Source organism: Oreochromis aureus, linkage group 7, assembly GCF_013358895.1.
Source record: "Oreochromis aureus strain Israel breed Guangdong linkage group 7, ZZ_aureus, whole genome shotgun sequence".
NCBI classification, from domain to species: domain Eukaryota; kingdom Metazoa; phylum Chordata; class Actinopteri; order Cichliformes; family Cichlidae; genus Oreochromis; species Oreochromis aureus.
In genome coordinates this window covers 3,439,642-3,452,735 of record NC_052948.1, presented here as the reverse complement: position 1 = coordinate 3,452,735, position 13,094 = coordinate 3,439,642, and the positions used below count along the sequence as shown (strand labels likewise).

Genomic DNA, 13,094 nt, shown 5'->3' with positions numbered 1-13,094 from the left:
TAAAACTAATCTTGCATTGAGCTCTAGTGTTGCAGACATGCTATTGTAATAACATGGTTGTGATCACTTCAGTCAAATTTTAGTTGTTGGGTGACGTTTTCATATGTGGTTTTCCGATTTTAGTCCTGAACGGCATTTTGCAGTTTTGTCTTTCTAGTCTGACCTAACTGACTCTTTTACTGCTATATAAATGACTGCACTGTGTGCTGGAGCAGCTTAAATTTTTTTTGAAATCGCAATGGCACTCTACCCGGATGAATCTGACTCAGACATGGAACTTAACTCATTGCCAATGTGCCAGATAGTTGAAAATGTGACTCCTAGCCTTAGTGAACAAGTGGTGGAGTTAAGAACTGAGGTGAATAGGCTTAGTGATTGTTTACGTGAGTCACTGAACATACAGCAGAGTTTACTAAAGCAGTGGGACCAACTCACAACGGGAACTCTCTCCTCCCGCAGTCCCACAGTCTCCTGTTTTCCCAGTGGCCACATCGACACCTCATGTTCCTGCGAGGGACAAACTGAACCCACCAACAGTACCAATCCGTTCCTGCCCAGCAACCCATTTCAACCTACAAATCCTTTCCTCCCATCTCACTCACTCGAGCTCAGCAGCACTTCCAGAGTGATTATGCAGCTTTACATCACGCCAAACTGGAGCCTCCTGTGTGCTGGGATGACAAAGTGCAACCTGAGGACTGGTTAAATGCAGTTGGCACATACAAAGCCTCATTAAACCTAACCGATGGGCAATTGCTAAACGAACTGCCACACTTTCTTGCAAAAGAGCCCGGAAATGGTTCAAGGCATTGAGCTCCCACATCACGTCATGGGCTCAATTCTGTCAACTGTTTAAGACAGTTTTTCTGCCCTCCGACAGCCAAGAACGCATCCTGAGAGGGATATTGGATCGTGTTCAGGCTCCGGACGAACCGCCTCCCAACCTTTGTTGCCCACATGTTGAGCGAGTTTGACAAACTAAAGAGCCCTCCACCTGAAAAAGACAGAATCGACCTAATTAGTAAACATGCTCTTGAAAATACAGAGTTGCCCTGTACGGCGCTGATGTCACTTCTGTAATGGACCTGCTGCTGCGTGCTCATGAGCTTCACTCAGTGCTTGGACCACATAGACCACAGCCTCCTTCGTGTGGCAAAGAAAACTATAAGCCTGAACCTTACTGCTTCAAATGCTCCCAGCCAGGGTTCACTACACGCACCTGCCCAAACTGTAACACCCAACCTCATTTGCCACAACGACCCTCAAACTCCGCTAGGCATGGCCCGGTCCAGCTATTGCCGGCGCCTGGCCCCTCTGACCCAGGCCACAAAGGTTGGAATTAAGCAGCACTGCATCCCAGCCGCAATACAAGCAGTCGGAAAACTCCAGGGGAGGACATTTCACAGAGGCCAACCTTCCCCAGTTACTAACGGAGCCTCACATGCCCCATTCACTGCAGGGTGGACACAGTCTTGGACACTTGGAAGACAATTTTTCACAAGTCCACTGGAATACCCCACTAAGAACGAAAGTGAACTTCAATGCTTCATCTGTGGATGCTACCCTCGACACGGGCGCTTCCCTCTCAGCTGTACGACCAGATCTCATTCAAGTAAATGACTCTTACCCTAGAAACACAAGTGAGTGGAATGGTCCTGCAGTTAACCTCGCCAATAATGCTCCCTGCATCCCTGAGGGTGTTATTTGGCTCAATATTGGATTCATGAACAAGAACTTTTACCAGCGTTTTGCAATAATACCGGATTTGTCTTCTCCTTTCATTCTGGGAATGGATTTTATGGCAAGAGCTTCTGTTTCTATTCACATTCCCACTAGAACAGTCTGCATTGAGGACATCCCCTGCCCACTCGCAGACGATGAAGAGGACCTTCCAAATGATTACTCGCATTCGCCTGGAGCACTGATGTCTTTGGACTTGATTCGCTCAGACTTAACAGCCAAACTGTCTGAAGCAAGCCTCTCAGAGAACAACAAGGATGCTTTTACTCAATCTGCTAAGCAAGTTTAGCTCCTTGTTTGATGGTCATCTTGGTCGAACGGCTCTCACTGAGCACGCCATAGAGACTGGCAATGCAACACCTGTCAATCTCCCACCCTATCGCACGTCACCTGCTAAGAAACGTGTGATTGAAGAACAAGTGCAACAAATGTTGAAGGACAACATCATTGAACCTTCCACAAGCCCTTGGGCAGCTCCTGTAGTCATTGTCAATAGAGCGTCATGAACCAAGGTTTTGTGTGGACTTTCGAGGGCTCAACCAAGTTACCCGAAAAGACTCTTATCCCCTGCCTCGTGTGGATGAGTCTTTGGACTTTTCTGGCGCTGGGAAAGTTTGTCACGACATTGGACTTAGCGCGAGGCTATTGGCAGGTTGCTGTAGCAGAAGACTCCAAGCCTAAAACTGCCTTCATCTCTCACTGCGGTCTCTTCCAGTTCCGGTGCTGCCCTTTGGGCTCTGCAACGCCTGCAACTTTTCAGAGGCTCATGAACTCTGTGCTTGCTGGCCTCATTTACAAAACGTCATGAGTCTACCTGGATGACATTGTTATCGCCTCACCTACCTTTGAACAGCACTTGGTGGATCTTGAGGAGGTGCTGGGCAGACTCCAGGCTGCTGGCTTGTCATTGAAGCTCAAAAAGTGCCAATTCTGCCTTGATGAATTCACCTTTCTCGGTACCGCATCACATCATCAGGTGTTAAACCCGATCCAGACAAAGTAAAGGCGGTTAAGGAGTTTGATACCCGACCTCAGTGAAACACGTCCGTCAGTTCCTTGGCCTGACTGGCTATTATCGGCGCTTCATTCAGAATTACGCCCGCCATGCCGAACCTCTTCACGCCATCACCAGAAAGGACAATGCCTTCCACTGGGACGACAGCTGTCAAAGAGCCATGGACACTTTGAAAGACCATGTCACATCAGCCCCGATCCTGTCATTTCCAGACTTCAACCGTCCCTTTTCCATTCACGCCGATGCATGTGACATTGGTCTCGAGCAGTGTTGATGCAAAAAGGATGACAAGGGTCGTGAGTATGTTGTGGCTTTTGCTAGTCGCTCCATTCACAAAGCTGAACTCCCTACTGCACTTCAGAGAAGGAGTGCCTTGCTGTGATATGGGCCCTGGAACACTTCCGCCCATATGTTGAAGGTGTTCATGTTACTATCTTCACTGACCACAACAGTCTCAGGTGGCTCATGTCTCGTCAAAACCCAACGGGCCGACTCGCCCGCTGGTCACTTCGCTTGCAGGACTTTGATTTCACAATAGTGCACAAACCTGGTGCACAAAACAAAGTTCCCGATGCACTGTCACGCAACCCTTTGCCTCTGACCTCTGACAGGCCGACAGATCTTTTACCAGATCATGCTGTCATGGGCAGCCTGGACATTCGCACTCTGCCCCCGTCATTCTGGCTGACCGTTCACAATTGAGACAGCTGCAGTTAGATGATCACGCCGCAGGTCCACCTCAGAGACATTGAAGCAGACTCTCTGAACAGCTCAGACAGTGCCACCTTGTTACAGTATGTCGTGTATGACTCTCTTTGTATTACAGAGACCCCAAGTCCACATGTGCTTTGCACCCTTTGAAAGAGCTGAAACTGTTTGCCCCTACTTCCATGAGAGGCACCTTGCTGGACTATTACCATGACCACCCCACAGCAGGTCACTTGGGTGTTTCTAAGACACTGGCTAGACTGCGTTTTAGGTTCTTTTGGCCCAAAATGGCAGCTGATGTGAAGCGCTATGTGACTTCATGCTCAGTGTGCCAACTCACCAAGCCAAGTCAGAAAAAAGCAGCCGGTCTTATGGTTCCTATTGTCCCCCAGAAACCCTGGGAGTATGTTGGTGTGGATTTTGTTGGACCACTGCCCCGCACCCCCGCTGGTAATGCATATTTGATCGTGTTTGTTGACTATTTGACTAAATGGGTTGAAGCCAGTGCTGTCAAAGAAGCTACATCTCAGGTAGCAGCTGGTAAATTTGTCACTGACATTTTTGCTAGACATGGTACACCCACTTACCTGATTTCTGACAGAGGGTCTCCTTTTGTGAGTGAGCTTTTGAACATGTTGTTTCTGCCTTTAGGCTCGGTGCACAGACTAACTACGGCTTATCACCCTCAGACGAATGCTACTGAACGTGTCAACCGGACTCTGAAAACTGCGATCCGCGCTTATGTAGGTGATAAACACACATCATGGGACAAGTTTCTCCCTCAGATTTGCTTTGCTCATGCATCGCCCCCATGACAGTACAGGTATGACTCCTGCCATGATGCTTTATGGTCGTGAGTTAGACACCCCGCTTGACCTTATCACTCAGCCTTCTACAGCAGGTGTTGATGAACCGGTGTACCTTACCCTGAGACTCTGAGAGCCTCCCTACAGGAAGCTCACGACCACGCCAAAGCAGCTCTGGACTATAGCCATGACAGACAAAAACATTACTATGACTTGAGACATCGACATGCCACGTTTCGTGTTGGTGACCTTGTGAGAGTTAAGACGCACCCCAGGTCGGACGCTCAGTCTAACTTTACTGCTAAACTTGCACCACTGTTTGAGGGACCATTGTGTGTATCTCAGAGACTCAGTGATGTTAATTACAGGCTCACTTGGGTGGACTCCGTGTGGATGCAGGTGTTTATCATGTTGTGAACATGCAACTGCTCCATACCTGGGACTCTCTCACTTCAAAGAACATTCTGTTTCATCGCCTGCTGGGAGAGAGACCGCAGAGGATCTGAACTCTGACTCTCAGGCCCACCCTGGCCCCCTGCAGACACTGACATTGACTCTGAGCCATTCCCCTTTGATTTACCGGACATTGACTCTTCTTCTGGTGTGGGCGCTGTTTCAGACAGTCTTTCACCCAGGTCTGTTCAGCACCCAGCTGCTGGTGGACATTACAATCTCAGGCCCAGACGCTGCCCCAGAATTACGCCTGGCTGGAACAACAAAAGATGGACTAATGATTTTCACACAACCAGGCTTGATCTGAAGTGAAATGTTTTGGTTAAACCTGTTTGATGCTGTCTTGTTGCGCTGTTATTTTGAGTCATGCTATGTAGCTGTTTCTGTTTGCTCTACTTAATCCGGTTTTATGGCTCTTTATTGAGTTAAGGTTCATTCTTGGCATTTACTTGAAAAAGTGCAAAAAAAAAAAAAAAAGGAAAAATGATTTTCCACTGTACATATTCCTCTTGCTTTCACCAAATTAATTTTAAATGGTCTTTTGCCCTGTGTGTGTGCGCCAATCTTAGCTGTAACCTCTATGTATAGGGTACTGTTAAGTGTGGTGTGTGCTTTTTCAGCTGTGTACGGCTGAGGACAGCCTTTTTCTCACCAGGGGGACTATGTAACAGTTGCTGTTGTAATGCAGTGTATCACCACATGGCGGCGCCACCTGTCTCATGACTGGTGTGTCACCCCCTTTTTGTTCTTCTTCGCACTCTCCCTGTAATGGATGCTCCCGTGTGTACGCGGACTAGTGTGCTCTTTAGTAATGTGTGGTAGAGGTGGCATTTTTATTTTTGATATTGTAAATAAATGAGTACTTTTGGAAAGTCAGAAGCTGTTGCTCATTCGCTATCCACCTGCACACCTCCGCGGCTGACTTCATCTCCACCGCACGTTACATACTGAAATGTTTAAAGCTGAGATAGATAATGATCAAAGTACTTCTTGTAACCCGTGGAGCTCTCACTCACACATCATGGTCAAAACAGCCTAAACTCTAAAGCAACTAATGACGAATAAAATCAACAGCATCACATCAAACATAGACATATACTGTAACTGCAGTAGTGTGATTCCCTTATGAAATGTCACAAGTGAATCTCATTATAAAAGATATGGTTTATAACTACAAGAATTTATGTGTTTCAATGTGGGAAAAATGTTTTTATGTGCAACCAGATGGATTCTGGCTTTCTCCTCTTGACTTTAAAAAAAAAATCATGAAGCCGCACGATATCTTCAGTACACCAATAAAAAAATGACCCAAAAAAAGTACAAACATAATACGTAATATGATATCAGTGTCTAAGCAGTACCAAAATTTGTTTGTTATTATGCTCTGCTATTTATTTAGTTGCATGAGGAAAAGCTACATTTAATTATTTGATAGCTTGCAAATAATATTTTAATAAAAAGTGTTTACGGGTTACTATGAGGAAAGTCATTTTAGATAGCAACCATTATAGACAGCCTGTGTCCTAGAGATCAGATGAAAAAAGTTCCCACATATCCGCCCATCAATACAGACAAAGGCAAACAATGGAGGCTACAACTAAACAGGCCACCAGGAAAGGAAGTCCTCCAAGCTAAAGACAACAAGTCTGTTGTTTCAAATTCCACTCAGAACTGCAACAAAACTGCAGAGCAGACAGTATCAGTCGAGACCACACTGAACCAAGAATATTAAATGTAAGCCATAGACTGAGTTAAGGGTACTGAAATTCAACAGTTATACAAGATAAAGCACGAACTAAGCAAGGTGGTCTGATTGTGTGTTGTCAGTAGCATCTTTAGTCTTTTTTACATTGTTATCGATCTGTTCTTCAATAGTGAGGCGGTTTGGCAATGATGCACACAGTAAAAGAGCTCCATGCTGTACACATTTGGAAACAATGTTCTCCCACAGAAAATTAATATGAAACACGATGTACTATAGTGCCGATCACACAAGTTCAGGCATAAAGTTTTGGTGAGAGAAATCTGTTTCACCTTCACCCCGAGCAGACAGGATTCTGACTTGGAAATAAAAGGTGACTGTAAAGTCAAAATATAGGCGTAGACTGTGCTGCTGGCTATGTACATGCAGCTGAGACTTAGATATCTGATCTGCATCTCATAAATGCACGCCTTGAGTAGGCCATAAATATAAAAGTCTAAAATAAAGAACATAGCGCAGGCTTCCCTGACGCAACTTGCAAAGTCAGAGTGAGTCATTGCACATGGTGCACAGCAGCAAGGAACCAGTTATCTCTCACAAAGACGAAGGCCGCTGTGCTCTTCCTGTTGCTGATTGGCCTGGAGGGATGTGATTAAAGTAGCAGAAAAAAGGGGGGAATACAAGAGAGAGCTAAATGTTGACATAGCAGCACAGCTCACCCATTGTGAGTCCTCGCAGAATGAAATCTGCCCAGTACGGACGGTCGTGCCTACTCGTCCCAGTGAATAGGAACATTCACGAAAGGACAGAACAGAGAACCGAACTCTGCGGCGGCTGCGTGGGACAGCGAAAGCTGAGGAAGTAAACAGTTGAGAGGCTCACATTGCCACTTTTGTTTGTCACCACAGAGAATCAGTCAGTGTGGCCCAGGGGAAAACCTCTTCACAATGACCATAACTGTTACTGAATTAAAATACAGTAGCCTTAGAGAAAGTTAACTATTGCCAGCAACCTTACTGTATCTGTGGCAGCTGAGTGTGCAAAGATTTAATTTATTTATTTAGTTATTTAGTTAATTTGCTGGCCCATGGATATGTCAAGTACTTATGATAAAAATCTTCCATTAATTTTATTATATCTAATCCAAGGCAGCCCATTTCTGTTCTGATGATAGATTTCTTTGGTTAAAGAACAGCCACAGAGAAAAAGCACCCTCCAGAGCTGCTGAAAATAATCCACCACAAAAATGAAAATTCAGAACAAAATGGAAATGTTACTTCCCAGCAGCAGGTCAGTGGTGGGGCACTGACCTCATAGCATGAGAGAAGGAGGAATGTGAGGTCAGACAGAGACCTCTCACTCCCCTCTCATACACAGGAATAAATATGGTGTGCCATCCATGTTTGGAAACATGAGATTAAAATAGAAAAAAAAAAGGCACTGCTGTTTTGACACGGCTCCTTTTGACCTTTGACCCCTCTGTCTAAACTTGGGTGGTAGGTTTCTTTAACAATGTGCCTACTGTGAATTTAACAATTTTCTGTGGGAAGGGAAAAATATTTGATTTTAAGGAAAGCATGTGATCCAAAACTTTTTGCAGAGAATTTAACTAGACTCAGTATTCTCGTCATTACTTATGTCATTTATATACTCTTACATGGTAATGAACTGATGCTTATAATACACATGGAGGCAGTTTAAGGTGATGAGGTGAGTGTATGTGCAAATATTCCCTGTGAGTCAAAGGGTCGGGCTTCAGACTGATCTAAACACCCAGTTGTCTGACAGTTTGGGGGTTTTTTTTTGGGGTTTCTACTCTAAGCTCTAAGTGATGTCGGTAAGATCCTTCATACGGTCATCTCAGGCACACAGCTCTGGCCAGGGGAACCCAAATGGTGTAGAAGTTTTTTGTTTGTGGCCAGTCAGATAAAAGTTGGCTTTAATGGAGGGTGGCCTTAAAGACGGGCAGGAAAAACAGCTATTTCAAGGCTCGGAATTAGGGCTGCACGATTAATCGTTAAAAAATCGCGATCTCGATTCATACTTATGTGCGATCTCATTTCCAAATGACAACGATTTAAAAAAAAAAAAAAAAAAAAAAGACGACGACGATTGTACCGCATTTTGATCCGGGGACGTAATCTGCATGAAAACAAGCGCCCTCTTCCTGCTCAACAAATGACAAGGCGGGAGCCTTATACCAGGTGATACAGAAGCTGTGCCTTGATGCTCAAATTGGCAGGGAAAAACAACGGAGAACACGTCAGGGATGATGAGAAAGTGACAGGAGAAAATCCGTCCTGGTCAACCACCCAAACATCAATAAGGGAACCTTATACAGCGCTTCCCTATACACGTCGAACTCCTGCAGGCACAAAGAAATTACGGAGGCTGTTACTTATCACCTGACCAAAGATATATCAACACTGTGCAAAACGAGGGATTTAGGAAATGATCAACACCCTAGACAAACGCTTCACAGCCGTCCTGCAACTATTTTTCTATTGTTGCACTACCTGCTCTATACACGCAGTGTCCAGCAACGGTGGAGACAGAATTTCAAGCAGTACAACATTTTGCGGCAACCACAAAATGTGAGGCATTTATTGTTTTTATGTTTATTTATTGTTTTTATGTTCAGTTTCAACTGTTACGAAGTTGATGTGCAGTTAATAAGTGCAATAAATATTTATACTGGAAAAGAAAATCGTGAGAGAATCGTGATCTCAATTCTAAGCAAAAAAATCGTGATTCTCATTTTATGCAAAATCGTGCAGCCCTACTCGGAATACAATAAATTATGATTATTTCATGCTTAGGTACTCTACCCATAGTCCGCCCTACACTAAATTATATATCTGCGAATGGGATACATAAAAACATCATTCACATCCTCATTTTCAGTCGTGACACTGCTTTACAGGACACAGACAAAACAGTCATTGCCTGCATGGAAACGTGGATGGAAATAAAGCTTCAGATACTCCACTGTGATCAGATCTAAAATGAGATCTGCAGCATCCTTAGGTGAAAAAGATGGGGTGATACTTATTAGGCTCATCAGAATGTCTGTTACTAAACACGTCCTGTGTACAATGGTGAAAAGAAGGGACAATCAGTGAGGAACTCCAATGATGAGCCTATTGTTGAATGGAAGTATGCTGTGTCATAGCAGCCTCCCATTCAGCTGTTGCAAAGGACCCAGAATATATATTTGATTCTTCAAATTCCTTCAGACTTACACGATCGACTTATAATATAACCAAAATGTTTCTGCTCAGGCAGCAAAATGCTTCACTTAAACCAAAGACAGGGAAATTTACTTAAATTTAAAAAGCCTTTAAAATGGACAGAGGCTAATACATATAAAGAGAGAGAACAGAGCAGCAGGATGAAAAGTTGAGAAGTGATCAAACATGAGACAGCGTCACATTCAAATCTTGCCAAGTCCCTGCCAGAAATGAACACGGCTATAAAATAGCATTCATGGGAATAATACAGTCATTAAAGGTAATTCACTGGGATAGTGAAACCACTAAATTCTCTACAGACGCACTATAATAACGTACAGTCCAGCAATAGTAAGAAAATATTCCCACAGTAGTTTGAAAAAGGGTCACTGCAAATTGGCTGCCGCACTCCTGTTCGCTTACTTATCACATCACGTCGTACTGTTTCATTTTAAAGAGAGTAGAAGGCTCAAAAGGCAGCGTGGCGCTGTACTGGGACGGGCGAATACACCGTGAAGGTGGCCGGCGCTCACAGAGCGGCCTAAACACCGACAAGTTTAAAAATAATGATAACAATAATAAAAGCATGTAGGCAAACGGTTTCTTACCTGGTCAATGTCCAACTCTGAAGTTTCTCTGCAGCTGGAAGCTGTCAGACGGCAAATGACTGCCACGCAACTTCAGCTGAGCAGCTTTGGCCAAACTTTCCAGCCGGACCGTTTCGCGTTTGTAGTCCCACTTCTGTCCTGCCAAAAAGTGTCTGGGACAGCACCCTTTCCAAAAATCGGACGTGTCTCCCTGACAGCTGTCTTTACCCGCTATATTATATGATGGATTGAGGACTGAGCTAACTGGTTGGACGAGGAGGAAATGAAGTTTGAGGAAGGAGGAGGGGCTCGCTCACTGGCTCCGACTGGAGCGTCGGAGACTCGGACCTTTATGAGAGTTACAGAGGCTTGGAAGCCCATAAAAAACATGTTTGATTTATTAAGATGTGACTCAGGGGTGTGATTATTTATAAAAGTTTGGCAGTTATAATAACGCGAGTTTTGACAGATGACCAGAGAGAGTAAATTAAAGTATTTTTCCTAATAATTAAAAAGCAAGTGGTGTTTCTGATACAGATATATATTTCATGAGCCAATACAGCAGCAAAACGGGAATTTATGTCCTTGCAATGTTCGTATGTCCAAATCACAAACGTACAATGTGTTCATTAAGCTGCCAGGCTTTCCTTTAACTGCTGTGTGTGTATTTGAAAAGATTGCATAGAGCAAGTATGGAGAGGACAGAGTGAGATGTCGGAGCTAATATGGTGCCCAAAAATGTTCCTTTGGAAACATGATGAAACTGTATTGACAAAGTGAGCATAAACACAGTAATTTTGTAGGAGTATTATACAGCAAAGGAATGGATGGGGAATTTTAATATTTGGAAATAACTGAGCCTTTACTGGACTCATCGTTTTATTTACACTGAAGTTAGGATGAGAATAAAATTGCTCACTGGTAAAGTAAACATGGCAGCATTCATGCACATCATCTAAAATTTCCAAGCATGAAAAACCAAATTTCCACAAATGCATGTGCAACAAAGCCTGTCATGAATGCAGTAGCCCCACAGTTGTTACAGTCATAAGTAGCCATAAGGTGCATTGAGTTCATCTTGATTTAACCTCCTAAAACACAAACTCTTTCATGGCATGCATTTTTAATTTCTCTTTGCTATTTGGCTTTATAATGTTCGATAGAACACTATAAAGTAAAGATGTGCAAAACTCTTTATTTGGTGTCTGAACACAGCACCATTTTTCCTGAGTACAAAAACAAAATGAGAAACAACAATTGTGTCCCTTTGAACAATATGGCTCATTTGAAAGCCATTTGAAAGAGCAGAATTTAGTATTGTGGTCTAGATAACCCAAAATGTGGTGTCCCCATATGTGGACGCCGGGTCCTAGGAGGTTAAAGCATCCTATCTGGGCACCCACTGTAACTTTTGGGTGGCTTTAATAATTTAATCCACATGTCAGATGTCAGTGTTGGTAGTTAAACTTGAACTCATCACTCACCATGAATGTCTCTTAGATTCTCCTGCGGTCACGATGCTGCTGCTATTAAACCGTGTTACTGGGAGAAATTTAAAAGGCATAATCATTAGACTGCACATTCTGGTCCCCCTGATGGATGGCATCCACATGAAGCAGAGTTTATGTGTTTAAACTTGTGTAATGGTAGCACACTTAAAAGCTCTTCAGTGTGCTACTCTCTCCCATCAGTGTTTCTGAGTCAAATAAAACTACAAGGTTAAGGCTGAAAATCTATATTTTATGCAAATCTATTTGCAAGAAAAGAGTTTGGGGAAAAGGTTGACACCAACATCATTTTGTATTTAAATAGAAACATAAAACTGGAGGTTGCTTCAATGAGCTTTAGATAATATGGAGGGAGCTCCTAGTAAAAGTTATTGGGTTATCTGTACTTCCCAAGCTTACAATTTAAGAAATTCTAAATAACTCAGCTACAGCATTCTGACAGGTGTAACAGGTGTTGGATCCACGTGTTAACTGTTAGGATTACGTCTGCAGAAGTTATAGGAAAAAATACCTTCTTGATTTCCTCTGTACCAGATTTATATCCTTATATCCTTAGAAAGCAATTTACTCTTGTTTTAATTTTTGTTTTTCGCTTTCACTGAAATCCATAAACAGCAGATTTATAACGGCTGACCAGGGAATGAGCTCACAAACACACACAGTCAGTGTTTGCTTTGGCATTCTAGTCAGGAATGACAAGACAAACTGTAGTATATGACCACTAATTTGCATCACAGCAGGGATCATAATGTGACCAATCTGGCCTTTCCTCTTAGCAGCAGTAATAGATACAGCAAGGGAAAGAGGCACAGGTGGAGCACGCTGAGCGAATGAGTTAATAGGTAGCTGGGGACGTTCCTGGGCGAGAGCCAGACTTGTACTAATTGGCCGTGATCGTCAGTGAGGCAAATCATGAAGATCACTTTCAGTAATATCAAAGATGAACATGTGCAGAACAGCATGCTGAATTCTGAAAACCTGTCATGTGGTCTCTTCTTCCCAGCCTGTGAGAGGTGTTTTGCCTTTATGCACCATTTGAGTGTCTGGCAAGTGCCAGGAGTCGTTCATTACTGAAATTACGAAATCATTCATAATGCAGTGTTCCAGGTTCAGCATAATGCTGTAAAAATAGACTGGCAGAGTTGTGAAAATATGTCTGTGTTTTGGTATTAGACAGTCAGAAAAACCTGACCAGCAGGGAAAGCAGTTGCAGAATATTGTTCCCCTTATGGTGCTTATCATCATCATGATGTTGATTAGTGGGCACTTTTCAGCAAAATACTTTTGGGAGTGCATGCAGCATTTGATTATTTGTCTTTACTTTGTGTTTTTAAACTCCTTAACT

At 43.5% G+C, this 13,094-nt stretch overlaps 1 protein-coding gene across 3 annotated transcripts in view; it reads right to left on the bottom strand.

The window, feature by feature from the left end:
* tspan9a (tetraspanin 9a) overlaps positions 1–10,545 on the bottom strand; it is a 176,660-nt gene extending 166,115 nt beyond the window's left edge. For 2 of the 3 annotated variants that reach the window (XM_039614853.1, XM_031725985.2), the window contains exon 1: positions 10,263–10,542. The gene's annotated coding sequence lies outside the window, so the exon portion shown is untranslated. Of the gene's footprint in view, positions 1–10,262 lie in introns of all 3 variants that reach the window. The other variant, XM_039614851.1, reaches the window with a different exon arrangement.
* Positions 10,546–13,094: the final 2,549 nt, after the last annotated feature.